At 37.7% G+C, this 17,175-nt stretch overlaps 2 non-coding genes and 1 pseudogene across 2 annotated transcripts; 2 read left to right on the top strand and 1 right to left on the bottom strand.

The window, feature by feature from the left end:
• Positions 1-17,175, top strand: part of LOC148570901 (uncharacterized) — a 52,458-nt pseudogene that overhangs the window by 17,033 nt on the left and 18,250 nt on the right.
• LOC148570904 (small nucleolar RNA R71) lies at positions 1,216-1,319 on the top strand. The gene has a single exon (XR_015908389.1). It is a non-coding gene; the product is annotated as a small nucleolar RNA R71 (small nucleolar RNA).
• On the bottom strand, positions 11,309-11,412 carry LOC148570903 (small nucleolar RNA R71). The gene has a single exon (XR_015908244.1). It is a non-coding gene; the product is annotated as a small nucleolar RNA R71 (small nucleolar RNA).

Genomic DNA, 17,175 nt, shown 5'->3' with positions numbered 1-17,175 from the left:
AGAGAGTGGCATAAGATTTATACCTGACCCTAGGTCACACAGAGCTTTCTCAAAGGTCATGGTGCCTATGGTACAGGGTATTAAGAATTTTCCAGGATCTTGTTTCTTTTGAGGTAAAGTTTGCTGAACCCCTGTATTCAGTTCACTAATGAGCAAGGGAGGTTCACCTTCCTAAGTCTCATTACCAAACAGCTTGGCATTCAGCTTCATGATGGCTCCTAGATATTGAGCAACTTGCTCTTCGGTTACATCTTCATCCTCTTCGGAGGAAGAATAGTCTTCAGAGCTCATGAACGGCAGAAGGAGGTTTAGTGGAATCTCTATGGTCTCTATTTGAGCCTCAGATTCCTTTGGGTCCTTAATAGGGAACTCCTTCTTGCATGAGAGACGTCCCATGAGGTCATCCTCATTGGGATTCACGTCCTCTCCTTCCTCTCTAGGTTCGGCCATGTTGATTATGTTAATGGCCTTGCACTCTCTTTTTGGATTTTCTTCAGTATTGCTTGGGAGAGTACTAGGAGAGGTTTCAGTGATTTTCTTACTCAATTGGCCCACTTGTGCCTCCAAATTTCTTATGGAGGACCTTGTTTCACTCATGAAACTTAGAGTGGCCTTGGACAGATCAGAGACTAAGTTTGGTAATTAGAGGTATTTTGCTCAGAGTTCTCTGTCTATTGCTGAGAAGATGATAGAAAAAGCTTGCTATTGCTGAGCCTGTTTCTTCCACCATTATTAAAGCCTTGTTGAGGCTTTTGTTGATCCTTCCATGAGAAATTTGGGTAATTTCTCCATGAGGGATTATAGGTATTTCCATAGGGTTCACCCATGTAATTCACCTCTGCTATTGCAAGGTTCTTAGGATCATAAGCTTCTTCCTCAGAAGATGCCTCTTGAGTACTGTTGGATGCAACTTGCATTCCATTCAGACTCTGGGAAATCATGTTGACTTGCTGAGTCAACATTTTGTTCTGAGCCAATATGGCATTCAGAGTATCAATTTCAAGAACTCCCTTCTTCTGAGGCATTCCATTATTCACGGAATTTCTCTCAGAAGTATACATGAATTGATTATTTGCAACCATGTCAATAAGTTCTTGAGCTTCTGCAGGCATTTTCTTTAGGTGAATGGATCCACCTGCAGAATGGTCTAGTGACATCTTGGAGAACTCAAACAGACCATAATAGAATATATTCAGAATGGTCCATTCTGAAAACATGTTAGGAGGACACCTTTTGGTCATCTGCTTGTATCTTTCCCAAGCTTCATAGAGGGATTCATCATCTTTTTGCTTGAAGGTCTGAACATCCACTCTAAGCTTGCTCAGCTTTTGAGGAGGAAAGAACTTAGCCAAAAAGGCTGTGACCAGCTTATCCTAAGAGTTCAGGCTATCTTTAGGTTGTAAGTCCAACCATGTTCTAGCTCTGTCTCTTACAGCAAAAGGGAAAAGCATGAGCCTGTAGACTTCAGGATCTACTCCATTAGTCTTAACAGTCTCACAGATCTGCAGGAACTCAGTTAAAAACTGATAGGGATCTTCTGATGGAAGTCCATGGAATTTGCAGTTCTGTTGCATTAGAGCAACTAATTGAGGTTTCATCTCAAAATTGTTTGCTCCAATGGTAGGGATTGAGATGCTTCTTCCATCAAACTTAGAAGTAGGTGTAGTATAATCACCAAGCACCCTTCTTGCATTATTGTTGTTAGGTGCGTCTGCCATCTCCTTTTCTTGTTCGAAAATTTTAGTAAGGTTGTCTCTGGATTGTTGTAATTTAGCTTCTCTTAGTTTTCTCTTTATAGTCCTTTCAGGTTCTGGATCAGCTTCAACAAGAATGCCCTTTTCCTTGTTCTTTCTCATATGAAAGAGAAGAGAACAAGAAAAGAAGAGGAATCCTCTATGTTACAGTAAAGAGGTTCCTTATTGTTAGTAGAAGAAGAAAGGGAAGTAGAGTGAAGAAGAATGGATAATCCAGACACAAGGGTGAGGATAGGAGCAGAGATATGAGATGAAGAGAAGACTTAGTAAGTAATTAAATAAATAGAAGGAGATGAGAGAAAGAAGTTTTCGAAAATAATTTTTGAAAAGGAGTTGATGATTTTCGAAAATTAAAGGGGAAATAAAATTAAAATTAAAATTTAAAATAATTAATTAATTAAAAAGAATTTTTGAAAAAGAGGGAGGTATTTTCAAAAATTAGAGAGGGAAGAGTAGTTAGGTGGTTTTGAAAAAGATAAGAAGTAAACAAAAAGTCAATTAGTTAGTTGAAAAAGATTTGAAAATCAATTTTGAAAGGATAAGAAGATAAGAAGTTAGAGAAGATATTTTAAAATCAAATTTTTGAAAAAGTATGATTTAAAAAGATATGATAGAAAGATATGATTAAAAAGATATAATTAAAAAGATTTAATTTTTTAAGATTAAAATTGATTACTTGATTAACAAGAAACTAAAAGATAAGATTCTAGAATTTAAAGATTGAACTTTTCTTAACAAGAAAGTAACAAACTTCAAATTTTTGAACTAATCACATTACTTGTTTGTTAAGTTTCGAAAATTTTGAAATAAAATTAAGAAAAAGATTTTGAAAATAATTTTTTTGAAATTTTCGAAAATCATAAAAAAAACTGAAGAAGATTTGATTTTTGAAAAAGTTTTGAAAAAGATAAGATTTTTAAAATTGAAATTTTGTTTTGACTCATAAGAAACAATTAGATTTTAAAAATTTTTGAAAAAGTCAATCCAAATTTTCAAAATTTTGAGATAAAAAAAGAAAAGATATTTTTTTTATTTTTGAATTTTTAATGATGAGAGAGAAAAACACAATTATGACCCAAAACATGAAAATTATGAATCAAAACAAGAAAAATATGCAAGAATACTTTGAATGCAAAGATGAACACCAAGAACACTTTGAATGTCAAGATGAACACCAAGAACTTGTTTTTGAAAAATTTTCAAGAAAAGAAAACATGCAAGACACCAAACTTAAAAATTTTTATTCTTAAGACATTAACAAATTGAAAATGCATATGAAAAACAAGAAAAGACACAAAACAATAAAACATCAAGATCAAACAAGAAGACTTACCAAGAACAACTTGAAGATCATGAAGAAAACTTTGAATGCATGAATTTTCGAAAAATGCATAAATTTTTAGAAAAAATGCAATTGACACCAAACTTAAAAATTGACTCAAGACTCAAACAAGAAACACAAAATAATTTTTTATTTTTATGATTATATATATATATATATTTGTATTTTATTTTACTTTTTTCGAAAACATATAGGAAAAAGGAAGTAATGAATTCAAAGTCCTCAATCAAGATTCCAGGAATCATACCAGGTTAGTCTAAAGCTTGATGGCCAGCCAAGATTCAACATACCATATTGAAACTTTAGAATTCATTCTTAAAATTTTAGAATGATTTTCGAAAACAAAAGGAAAAAAATTTTTTTTTGAAAGATTTTTGAAGAATTTTTGAAAATAAATCAAAAAGAAAATTACCTAATCTGAGCAACAAGATGAACCGTCATTTGTCCAAACTCGAACAATCCCCAACAACGGCGCCAAAAACTTGGTGTGCGAAATCGTGATCATTCCTTCCTTGGTAACGGTGCTAAAAACTCAATACGCACATTCGTGTTCTTAATTCTGTTTCACAACTTCGTACAACTAACCAGCAAGTGCACTGGGTTGTCCAAGTAATAAACCTTACGTGAGTAAGGGTCGATCCCACGGAGATTGTCGGCTTGAAGCAAGCTATGGTCACCTTGTAAATCTCAGTCAAGCGGATTCAAAAGTATTAAGAGATTATAGCGTACTAAAAGATAATTAAAATAGGATAGAGATACTTATGTAAATGATTGATGAGAATTTCAGATAAGCGTATAGATATGCTTTCGTTCCTCTGAACCTCTGCTTTCCTACTGTCTTCATCCAATCAGTCCTACTCCTTTCCATGGCAAGCTGTATGTTAGGCATCATCGTTGTCAATGGCCACCTGTCCTCTCAGTGAAAATGGTCCAATGTGCTGTCACTACATGGCTAACCATCTGTCGGTTCTCGATCATACTGGAATAGGATTTACTATCCTTTTGCGTCTGTCACTACGCCCAGTACTCGCGAGTTTGAAGCTCGTCACAGTCATTCAATCCCTGAATCCTACTCGGAATACCACAGACAAGGTTTAGACTTTTCGGATTCTCAAGAATGGTCCTCCATGGGTTCTAACTTATACCACGAAGATACTAATAACTCGGACTCGGTCCCCTGTATTAGATATCCAAGAGATACTCATTCTAGCTTGTTTGCATGTAGAACGGAAGTGTTTGTCAGGCACGCATTCATAGGTGAGAATGATGATGAGCGTCACATAATCATCACATTCATCATGTTCTTGGGTGCGAATGAACATCTTAGAAGCGGAATAAGTTGAATTGAATAGAAAAACAGTAGTACTTTGTATTAATTTATGAGGAACAGCAAAGCTCTACACCTTAATCTATGGAGTGTAGAAACTCTACCATGGAAAATACATAAGTGATAAGGTCCAGGCATGGCTGAATGGCCACCCCTCCCAAAAGTCTAAGATAGCATAAAACTAATCAAAGATCTGATCCGAAGATGCAAATACAATAGTAAAAAGTCCTATTTATACTAAACTAGTTACTAGGGTTTACAGAATGAGTAATTGATGCAGAAATCCACTTCTGGGCCCACTTGGTGTGTGCTTGGGATGAGCATTGAGCTTTACACGTGTAGAGGCTTCTTTTGGAGTTGAACGCCAGTTTGTAACCTGTTTCTGGCGTTTAACTCCACTTTGCAACCGGTTTCTGGCGTTTGACTCTAGAATGCAGCATGGAATTGGCATTCAACGCCAGTTTACATCGTCTATCCTTAATCAAAGTATGGACTATTAAATATTGCTGGAAATCCCTGGATGTCTACTTTCCAACGCAATTCAGAGCGCGCCATTTGGAGTTGTTTAGCTCCAGAAAATCCACTTTGAGTGCAGGGAGGTCAGCATCCAACAGCATCTGCAGTCCTTCTTCAACCTCTGAATCTGATTTTTGCTCAAGTCCCTTAATTTCAGCCAGAAAATATCTGAAATCACAGAAAAACACACAAACTCATAGTAAAGTCTAGAAATGTGAATTTAGCATAAAAACTAATAAAAACATCCCTAAAAGTAACTAGATCCTACTAAAAATATACTAAAAACAATGCCAAAAAGCGTATAAATTATCTGCTCATCACGATGACAGCGCATTTGGACCATTTTCATTGAGAGGACGGGAGGTAGCCATTGACAATGGTGAAACCTAACATAAGCTTTCCATGGAAAGGAGTATGAATGATTGGAAGAAGGCAATAGGAAAGCGGAGGTTCAGAAGGAACAAAGCATCTTTAAACGCTTATCTGAAATTCTCACCAATGAATTACATAAGTATCTATCCTATTTTATATTTTATTCATATTTTAATTATCAATTCTCCATAACCATTTGAATCTGCCTGACTGAGATTTACAAGATGACCATAGCTTGCTTCAAGCTGACAATCTCCGTGGGATCGACCCTTACTCACGTAAGGTTTATTACTTGGACGACCCAATGCACTTGCTGGTTAGTTGTGCGGAGTTGTGATAAAGAGTTGAGATTACAATTGTGCGTACCAAGTTGTTGGCGCCATTGATGATCACAATTTCATGCAGCAGCCTCGAATATGAACCCTGGCCATGTAGTGCCGGATAAATCGGGGAAGGTACAGGTTCTTGCCTTCCATGACGCACCAGATGAGAGTGATCATGGCAGCTGGCACCTCAGTCTCGTGAGTGCTCGGCATAACATAGTTGCTCAGAATTTGTTGCCATAGCCGAGCCTCATCATTAAGATAAATAATCTTGATGCCCTTTGGATTTACTGTTGACTTACCCAAAACCCAGGGAACAGCAGGATCAATGGCTATGGTGCGCTTCACTACCTCCCAATCAAAGCTCATAAACCTCATGGATTCCTCAGCCTGCTGATAACCATCTGGTTCATCTGACTTAGGCTAGAAATGGAAGATATCTTCAATGGCCTCCTCAGTAACTAAAATCTGTTTCTCTCTTAGCTGTACTGCATCCAGGGTCATCTTGTAGTAGTTGCAGTAGAATTTTCGGACCCAGGATGCATTAACCTCAGTCAAGTTCCTCTCTAGAAAGAACCAGCCTCTCTGTTTGATTTGCTCTGTGGTTGATAAACCCATATTTTATGATTCATCTTGTGCTCAATTAAGTGTTTTTATCAATTCTTCACCCACTTATTCATGTAAATTGCATGGTTTTACTATTTTTTCCTTATTTTATAATATATTTGAAAACATGTTCCCTATGCTTTGAAAATATTAAATTTATTACCATTCGATGCCGTGATCTGTGTGTTAAGTATTTTCAGGCTTCATAGGGTAGGAATGGCTTAGAAGATAGAAAAGAAACATACGAAAATGGAAGAAAAGCACAAAAATAGAGTTTTGAAGAAAAGGCAGTGACGCGCACGCGTGGACGACGTGGACGCGTGCCTAGCACAAAACGGCAGCGAGCGTACGCATGGACGACGCGGACACGCGCTGATAAACCATTATTTTATGGTTTATATTATGTTTAATTGTGTGGTTTTATCAAATCTTTACCCACTTATTCATTAAATAAGCATGCATTTATAATTCCTTCCTAAAAATGCTTTATGGTTGAAAACTTGCTTCCTAGAAACTTTTAATTTTGTATTTTAATTCTCCTTTATTCCATTCGATGCCGTGATCTGTGTCTTAAGTGTTTTAGGCTTTATAGGGCATGAATGACTTAGAGATTAGAAAGGAAGCTTGCAAAAATGGAAGGAACACAAGAAATTAGGGAGATGACCAGCGAGAAGTGACGCGGGCGCATGGCTCACGCGACCGCGCGACATAGAGGAAATTGCAGTGACGCAGACGCATGGCTCACGTGACCGTGCGGATTGGAAACTGCACCAGTGACCCGAAGGCGTAGACGACGCGCACGCGTGGCAAGGCAAAACGCTGGATGACGCGAATGCCTTGATGACGCAATCGCGTGACGTGCGCGATATACAGAATCTGTAGAATTCACTGGGGGTGATTTTGGGCTCTGTTTTGACCCAGTTTCGGCCCAAAAAGGCTGATTAGAGCCGGGGAACATGCAGAGACCAGAGCATACATTCATTCCGCATAATTTTAGTTTTAGATCTGATTTTACTCCTCCTCTAGGTTTTCTCTCTACACATTGATAATTCTTAGGATTTTGTTTTCATTGCTTTTTGGATTGGGATATTGAGAAGAGCTATTACCTCCACCAAAACTTCATTATTCTAGTTTATTTTCCTTACTTGTCTCTTACTCTTCCATGTCTTCAATTTATTCAGAATTACTATTAGATTATTTTTAGAATTTATTAATACAAGAACCACTTTTATTTTTAATTGATCTTTTTGACTATTATTTATCATGTCCTTCTTTATTTCCCTTTCTTATGTTGTGAAGTTTACATTCATAATGAGCGAGTAGTTCCATAACTTGATTGGGAGTTAATTGAAAGGAGGACCTTGAGTTGGAATGCTCAAGAGAAAAATTGTAATTGGGTTTATTGTTGGATTGTCCTCTAGTCACTGACACTAATTCTTTCCAAGAGAGAGGATTGGAACTTGTGAATAGAAATAGCTTTCCAACTTGCTTGACTTTCCCCTACCTAGTAAGGGACAACTAAGCAGAACAACCTTCAATCATCAATTAATCTTGAGAGTACTCCAATAAGAATAGGGCTTCTAACTAATCTACTCCCAGTCAAGGTTTTTATTAAAACTATATAATTTCTCTGATTTAATTTCCTGTTTATCAACTCAAACCATTTTAGAAAACATCTGATTAATAAAATAGCACATCTTTCTGCAACTCGTTGGGAGACGACCTGGGATTCATACTCCCAGTATTTTAATTTTAATTTTGTGACAACCCTTCTAAATTGATAAGCAGATTTTTGGTTGGTTAAGAACTGTACTTGCAACGTATCTTTTATAACAATTTCTCAACTCGCCAATTTTTGCCACGTCAATTTTTGGTGCCGTTGCCAGGGAGTTGCAATAGAGTGCTAAGTTATTGATTGAAATTTATTTATTTGCATTTTATTTTATTTTTGCTACTATGAGCTGCATGTTTCTTTCGTTAAATGACGCATTCACTTCCCAATCCAAGCTTGCCAGTATTTGGTCCTGAGATTGAAAGAACTATCTCACGAATAAGGCAAGTTCGGTGATGCCAAGGCATCTTAGGCTAGTTTCACTAGCATTTTTTGTTAGTTTTAGTTGTTTTATGCATTTTCTTGAGCTTAAAGTAACCAAGAATGGTTAAATGAATAACAAAGCAATGAACCATCCAAACAGTATGATTTTGATGCAAATTCCATGAGTTTTTAGTTATATTACTTGAATGCTATGAATGGAAGATTTCTAATGAAATTTTGCAAGACTTTGATGCAATTGTTTGGATGATTTCAGGGAAGAAGAGGCTAGGCAAGGAAGCAACAAAATCAATAAAGGAAGTTTGAATATCACATGTGGAGTTTAAGTTCCAGTTTAAGCCTAAACTGGAGCTTAAACGCCAGAATCATGAAGGCTAAGAAATGCTGGAATTGGCGTTTAACCTCCAGTTTACCCTTAAACTGGAAGTTAAACGCCAGAATGAGAATTTCACCAAGGGAGCATTTCCACGTTTAAGCTCCAGTTTAACCTTAAACTGGAGCTTAAACGTGTTCGACACAATCTCTCACCAGGAAGCATTTCCACGTTTAACCTCCAGTTTAACCTTAAACTGGAGGTTAAACGCCAGAAGTAAGAAAGGCACCAGGAGCATTTCCACGTTTAAGCTCCAGTTTAACCTTAAACTGGAGCTTAAACGTGTTCGACTATTTCTCTCCTCCAGGGTTGCTTTCTCATTTCCACGTTTAAGCTTCAGTTTAACCTTAAACTGAAGCTTAAACGTGTTCGACCCAATTGCTCCTCCAGGGTTGCTTTCTTCATTTCCACGTTTAAGCTTCAGTTTAACCTTAAACTGAAGCTTAAACGTGTTCGACATTTCACACTCCTGGGTTGCTTTCTTCCATTTCCACGTTTAAGTTTCAGTTTAACATTAAACTGAAACTTAAACTTCAACTTAAACGCCACTTTTTGAAAGGGGTTTCTGGGCCAAATATATTGAAGTTTAAGTTAGCATTTGACCACAAACATTAACTTAAACGTATTATGGTATGAAACCCAATTGAATATCATGGTTTATGGGATTGGGCCTGAAGAATTGATGAGTCTGGAGCTTCAATTTGTTGAGTCTTGTGTCATTACTTGTTTATCACTAAGTTTGCTCAATGAATGTTACAGAATTGGATCACTGCCTCATCAGGATTATGGACCATAAACCCAAAGCAAAAGGAAATCAGGGAAAGGCCTCAAAGCCCAAGAAACACAACAGAAGCTCAATTTAGAAAGTGTATAAATAGGATAGAATTTAAGTTAGTTGGAACTTTTACGCGGAGAACTTTGGATAATTTTCTTTTAGTTTTGTAATTGAATTCAGAGCTATGACTCACTAAACCCCTTTCATTGGGTTAGGGAGCTCTATTGTAATTCAATGAATCAATAATAGTTTTATCTTCTTCTTCAATCTTTTCTCTTGAATTTTGTTAGAAAGCTTCTCGATCTAATTCCATTGGGTAGTTGTCTTGGGAAAGAAACTACCCATAATTGGAATCCTTCGGAACCTTGGGAAAGGAATGGAGGATTCATGCTAGAGAAGCTTTCTCACAGTGAATTGGATTGGGGTTTGGATGGATATTGTGACATGTAATCCTACCAAATTGTGGTTCATGAAACTGTGTGGTATAATCAGTGATCGAGCATCATCTCTTCTTATGAACATTTAAACCAAGGGATTGGGAATTTGTTTGTTTTTAGAGAGAATTGGTGAGCCAAGGGATTGGGATCCAATCATATAAGATTGCCAAGCAAAATTCAATGAATGCATTGGTTGAGGAAGGGATAAAAGTTGTTTTGATTCGGAGATCTCAATATCTCCTAACACCCAATGAACTCCCCATTTCTGATTTACCACTTTCTCTTTACATTCTGCAATTAAATTCATGCAATCACCCCCATCCCTTTTAATTTCAGCAATTTAGCTTCTCGCTCTTTAATTCATGCAATTTTACATTCCGCAATTCTCATCTAAATCTTGATTCCGCTCAACTAGAACATACTTCTAATCCGAATTGCTCACTCAACCAATCCTTGTGGGATTCGACCTCACTCTATTGTGAGTTTTTACTTGACGATAACCGGTGCACTTGCCGGAAGGAATTTTGCCGATCGTGCAATTTCCTAAATCGTAGCATATCAAGTTTATGGCGCCGTTGCCGGGGATTGGTTTTCGATTGACAATTCTCAAATTGGAAGTTAACTAGATTGAGCAATTTTTTTTTGTTTTGATAATTTAGTTCAAGTTACTTGTTGAATTTTAACTTCTGCACTCTGTTACTTGTTTTCTTTCTTTATGCCTTTAAATTCAAGCAACTAACTCACTGACTCACTAACTATTTGAATTAATTCCTCAACTGCTCTAACCATACTCTTCCATTAACCAAGAGTATTTCACTTGTTTGTTGCATGTGCTGTGTTCTTGTATGACAGGTAGGAGAGGAGAGACATCAACTCCTCATTATACCGAACCAGAGCGGACCCTTCATAAACTTAGAAGGGAAGCAAGAGGGAAGAGAGTACTGAGAGAAGAGGAATCTGAAGGGGAATCTGAGGACAATTTTGAGGAAGCTTTAGATCTCAACATGGATAGAGAAGTTCACAACCATGAGAGGGCTGATGGAAACAATGCCATTCCTGAGAGGAGGGTTCTTGGTTCATACATAAACCCAACCTCTGGGAATTGTGGTAGCAGCATTCAGAAATCACCCATTCATGCCAACAATTTTGAACTCAAACCACAGCTAATATCACTTGTGGAGGATCATTGTTCATTTGGTGGGAGTGCTAATGAAGATCCAAACCAACATCTCACAAAATTCTTGAGAATTTGCGACACTGTGAAGTCCAATGGAGTCCAGGAAGATACCTATAAACTGCTCTTGTTCCCATTTTCACTTAGGGACAAGGCAGCTAAGTGGCTGGAATCATTCCCAAAGGGGAGCCTAACAACCTGGGATGAGGTGGAAAGCAAGTTTCTGGCACGTTTCTACCCCCCACAAAAGGTCAATAGGCTTCGATCTGAGGTTCAGACTTTTAGACAACAAGATGGTGAAACTCTCTACGAGGCATGGGAGAGATTCAAGGATTTGACAAGGAAATGCCCACCAGACATGTTCCATGACTGGGTGCAATTGCATATTTTCTATGATGGACTTTCTTATGAATCAAGGAAGGCTGTAGACCATTCATCAGGAGGTTCATTGAACAGGAAAAAGACTGTGGAAGAAGCCATTGAAGTGATTGAGACAGTGGCTGAGAATGAGTACTACTATGCTTCAGAGAGACACAACACTAAGGGAGTCATGGAGCTGAACCATGTTGATACAATTTTAGCCCAAAACAAGGTGTTTGCCAAGCAACTAGCAGAGCTCACCAGGAAATTAGAAACAAAGCAAGTGGCTGCAAAACACACACAAGATCAAGAGGAAGTAAGCACTGAAGGAGGTGATTGGGAAGAGGCCAATTATGTAGGAAATCAACAAAGGCAACCATATGATCCACATTCCAACACTTACAACCCAGGCTGGAAAAACCACCCAAACTTTGGGTGGGGAAACCAGCAAAACCAACATAACAAGTCCACATACCAAAACTCCAACCAAAGATCATACCAAGCCACACAAAACACTTACTCCCAACCATCATATCATGGCCAAAATAATCAACCTACCCAACCTAATCCGAACCAACAATTTCAAGATCAACTAAACAGGATAGAAGGAATGCTGGCAAACATGGGTCAGGACATAAGTGAGTTGAAAAGCTTTAGGGATGATGTGAGATCTACCTTAAGGAACCATGGTGAAAAACTCAAGAGGATGGAGTCTCAAGTAGTAGAGCTATCTCAACAGGCCCCCAAGTCAACTGCAGTGTTCCCTAGTGACACAGAAAAGAATCCTAAAGGGGAACAAAAGGGAGTGAGATGGGAAGAATGCAAGGCCATCACCATATTGAAGGAAGTCTCAGAAGAAGAAGGAATCAGACCCTCAGAATAGGAGCCAGAAATCTTGAAGGAAGGTGTGGAAGAAGCTAAGTAGGAAAGTGAAACTGAGCAAGCCAAGGAACTGCAAAAAGGCATGCTGGAAACATACCAACCAAAAGCACCATTTCCTCAGAGGTTAGGAGGAGGTGAAAAAGGGAAAACCTATTCATGGTTTTTAGAGACATTTAAGTCTCTCCATATCAATATTCTCTTTCTTGAGATTCTCCAGCAGATGCCTACACATATCAAGTATTTAAAGGAATTGCTGAGCAAGAAAAGAGTTTTGAAGGGAGGACAAACTGTAATAATGAACAAAGAATGCAGTGCCCTCATCAAGAAGGACATAGTCTCTAAGAAAACAGACCCAGGAAGTTTTCATATCCCCTGCATCATAGGGGAAACAAAAATTGACAGAGGATTCTGTGATCTAGGAGCTAGCATAAATGTGATGCCTCTGACTCTTATGAAGAGGCTACAACTGAATGAGGTGAGATCCACTGATGTAATCATACAACTGGCTGACAAAACTCAGAAGCAAGCTGAAGGGGTAGTTGAAAATGTGCTGGTGAAAGTGGGAAATTATTTCTTCCCCACAGACTTTGTCATTTTGGACATGGAGGAAAGCTACCTACACCCTATCATTCTGGGAAGGCCATTTCTAGCCACTGCTAGAGCACTCATAGATGTAGAACAAGGAGAGCTAATCTTGAGAATACATGATGAACAGCTCATTTTCAATGTTTTCAAACCTGCATCTGAGCCTGAACCAGAACCTGAAAAGCCTAAGGATGATAGTAGCCATCTGTGTTTGGAGGAAAGCAATCCAGCAGCTGAAACTCTGAAACAGTCCTTGGAAGGCAAACAAGAATTGCAAGAGTTAAAGCCACAAGAATCAATAGAAATAGATCAGAAGGATCCTCCTGGCATAAGGGTCAATGAAGAAATCCTCAAGAGAAAGGGAAGAATTGTAAAGAAATTGCCAAGAGGGTGGAGAAACAAGAAAATTCCCACTGAAGGTTTCTCTCCGGGAGATAAAGTGATATCAAGTCATTATCTGCCAATCCCACCTGGCCTCAAAACCATTCCTTCCCAGCTCCCTCAAGTGTTCACAATCAGGAAAGTTCTTTCTATGGAATATTTGGAAATCATGAATGAATCAAATGGGGACGTTTTCATAGTGAGAGGAGAGGACATCAAGCACTACAATCCACCCTAACAAGGGGCAACCGTCAAGCTAATGACGTTAAAGAAGCGCTTATTGGGAGGCAACCCAACCTGAGGTAATACTCCCTTGTTGTTTCTTTTATTTGTTTCAATAAAAAGGTGAAGTAGTTTCTGTGCATTGCAAAGAATTAAGTTTGGTGTTTCACACCAAACAATGAATTCGTGGATCAATAATTCAAAGGGGAATGTGTGACTCTAAGTTTGGTGTTCCACCACACAGATCAACTGAACACAACAACCTTTGAATTATATGAAAGGAACAACCATTCTAAGCAATCACAGGAATGCTTAAAATCCTTAGCAGCAACTTCATTCCAAGGAGAATTCAAGGACTCAAAGAGCAGAGGAGTAAGTAGGAGACTAAGTTTGGTGTTCACACACCAACTTAAGACTCAGACACTTGCCCATACATAGTTGAGCTAACCACTCAAGTGCTTGAGAAGCAAGCAACTTCATCACTCTTTGCAGGAAAGGAAACAAGGATCTGAGAAAGAACATGAAGCAACAATTAGGAGAAGAAGGAGAAATCAAATTGTTTCCTGGCAACAAAGAGAAAACAAGAAATTTCACAAGGTGGTGGTGTTCCTTGACCATTCTTTAAAAGGCAAACAAAAGCATGCTTGTTCTGGTTTAAACTGTAATTGTTGAATCTTTCTGGAATGTGAAGTTTTTAGTATGTTTGTCTGTCTACTGCTTTGAATAAAGTGAATGCCTAGATGTTTGGATATAACTTCACCTTCTTAAACAAATGCTTGCCATGCTTGTTCTGTTTCCAAAAATAAAAGAAAAGTTGAACAAAAGTAGCTTGGCTTAATTAGTGACAAATCAAGTAGAATTAAGTGGTGGTATGCATGCTTGATTGTTTAGTCAGATCACTGGAAATTGAGTGTAGAATTATCATTTTTGTGTAGAAGTTTGAATACTGTCTATGGATCTTGATGAATAAATGTCTTTGGCCATGAAAAAGAAAGAAAAAGAAGAAAAAGCCACTGAAAAAGGGCAACCAAAAAGCAAAAAATTTGAGAAAATAAGCTAGGCACCAATGGTTTGAACTTCTGAGACAAATGCCTGTGGTGTTTATGTATTAAGGATATGCTTGGATGAATAGGTTCTGAGGAGTGTTTCAACACTTGGTAACTTGGGTTAACTAACCCGGGATTATCAACCAAAAGTCCATTATCAAGAGCAACCTAAATACAAAACATTTAGTCACACAAAGAGGTGCTGGGCACCAATGTCTCAAGAAGAAATGTGAACTAAAATGCCTGTAGTGGATATGTGTAGTGCACTGATAAGAAAAAAAGAAAATGCCAAAGGCTTGTGCAACACATGACACTAAGCAAACAAGGAGCAAAGGAGCTCTAAGAAAAAGAAAAGAAAAACAAAGAAGAGAATAGTGCCAAAGACATAAGAATAACAAGAGGCCATAGCAGTGTTTGATGGATGCAATGAAAAAGTGATAATCTTACCTGATAAGAATGAAAAAGTGATGCTGCAACTTTCTGCATAAAACCCTTTTGATGAACTTCAAATGCTTGCTAATATAGCCAATGTAATTGCTTTCTGTTTCATACTTTCTTCTCAAATAACTCAGGACTTGCTTAGGGACAAGCAAGTATTAAGTTTGGTGTTGTGATGCCAAGGCATCTTAGGCTAGTTTCACTAGCATTTTTTGTTAGTTTTAGTTGTTTTATGCATTTTCTTGAGCTTAAAGTAACCAAGAATGGTTAAATGAATAACAAAGCAATGAACCATCCAAACAGTATGATTTTGATGCAAATTCCATGAGTTTTTAGTTATATTACTTGAATGCTATGAATGGAAGATTTCTCATGAAATTTTGCAAGACTTTGATGCAATTGTTTGGATGATTTCAGGGAAGAAGAGGCTAGGCAAGGAAGCAACAAAATCAATAAAGGAAGTTTGAATATCACATGTGGAGTTTAAGTTCCAGTTTAAGCCTAAACTGGAGCTTAAACGCCAGAATCATGAAGGCTAAGAAATGCTGGAATTGGCGTTTAACCTCCAGTTTAACCTTAAACTGGAAGTTAAACGCCAGAATGAGAATTTCACCAAGGGAGCATTTCCACGTTTAAGCTCCAGTTTAACCTTAAACTGGAGCTTAAACATGTTCGACACAATCTCTCACCAGGAAGCATTTCCACGTTTAACCTCCAGTTTAACCTTAAACTGGAGGCTAAACGCCAGAAGTAAGAAAGGCACCAGGAGCATTTCCACGTTTAAGCTCCAGTTTAACCTTAAACTGGAGCTTAAACGTGTTCGACTATTTCTCTCCTCCAGGGTTGCTTTCTCATTTCCACGTTTAAGCTTCAGTTTAACTTTAAACTGAAGCTTAAACGTGTTCGACCCAATTGCTCCTCCAGGGTTGCTTTCTTCATTTCCACGTTTAAGCTTCAGTTTAACCTTAAACTGAAGCTTAAACGTGTTCGACATTTCACACTCCTGGGTTGCTTTCTTCCATTTCCACGTTTAAGTTTCAGTTTAACATTAAACTGAAACTTAAACTTCAACTTAAACGCCACTTTTTGAAAGGGGTTTCTGGGCCAAATATATTGAAGTTTAAGTTAGCATTTGACCACAAACATTAACTTAAACGTATTATGGTATGAAACCCAATTGAATATCATGGTTTATGGGATTGGGCCTGAAGAATTGATGAGTCTGGAGCTTCAATTTGTTGAGTCTTGTGTCATTACTTGTTTATCACTAAGTTTGCTCAATGAATGTTACAGAATTGGATCACTGCCTCATCAGGATTATGGACCATAAACCCAAAGCAAAAGGAAATCAGGGAAAGGCCTCAAAGCCCAAGAAACACAACAGAAGCTCAATTTAGAAAGTGTATAAATAGGATAGAATTTAAGTTAGTTGGAACTTTTACGCGGAGAACTTTGGATCATTTTCTTTTAGTTTTGTAATTGAATTCAGAGCTATGACTCACTAAACCCCTTTCATTGGGTTAGGGAGCTCTATTGTAATTCAATGAATCAATAATAGTTTTATCTTCTTCTTCAATCTTTTCTCTTGAATTTTGTTAGAAAGCTTCTCGATCTAATTCCATTGGGTAGTTGTCTTAGGAAAGAAACTACCCATAATTGGAATCCTTCGGAACCTTAGGAAAGGAATGGAGGATTCATGCTAGAGAAGCTTTCTCACAGTGAATTGGATTGGGGTTTGAATGGATATTGTGACATGTAATCCTACCAAATTGTGTTTCATGAAACTGTGTGGTATAATCAGTGATCGAGCATCATCTCTTCTTATGAACATTTAAACCAAGGGATTGGGAATTTGTTTGTTTTTAGAGAGAATTGGTGAGCCAAGGGATTGGGATCCAATCATATAAGATTGCCAAGCAAAATTCAATGAATGCATTGGTTGAGGAAGGGATAAAAGTTGTTTTGATTCGGAGATCTCAATATCTCCTAACACCCAATGAACTCCCCATTTCTGATTTACCACTTTCTCTTTACATTCTGCAATTAAATTCATGCAATCACCCCCATCCCTTTTAATTTCAGCAATTTAGCTTCTCGCTCTTTAATTCATGCAATTTTACATTCCGCAATTCTCATCTAAATCTTGATTCCGCTCAACTAGAACATACTTCTAATCCGAATTGCTCACTCAACCAATCCTTGTGGGATT

Source organism: Arachis ipaensis, chromosome B3 (assembly GCF_059453495.1).
Source record: "Arachis ipaensis isolate K30076 ecotype BB chromosome B3, ASM5945349v1, whole genome shotgun sequence".
In the NCBI taxonomy this organism is placed as follows: domain Eukaryota; kingdom Viridiplantae; phylum Streptophyta; class Magnoliopsida; order Fabales; family Fabaceae; genus Arachis; species Arachis ipaensis.
The sequence above is the reverse complement of the archived record's forward strand: the minus strand, read 5'-3'. Positions and strand labels throughout refer to the sequence as shown.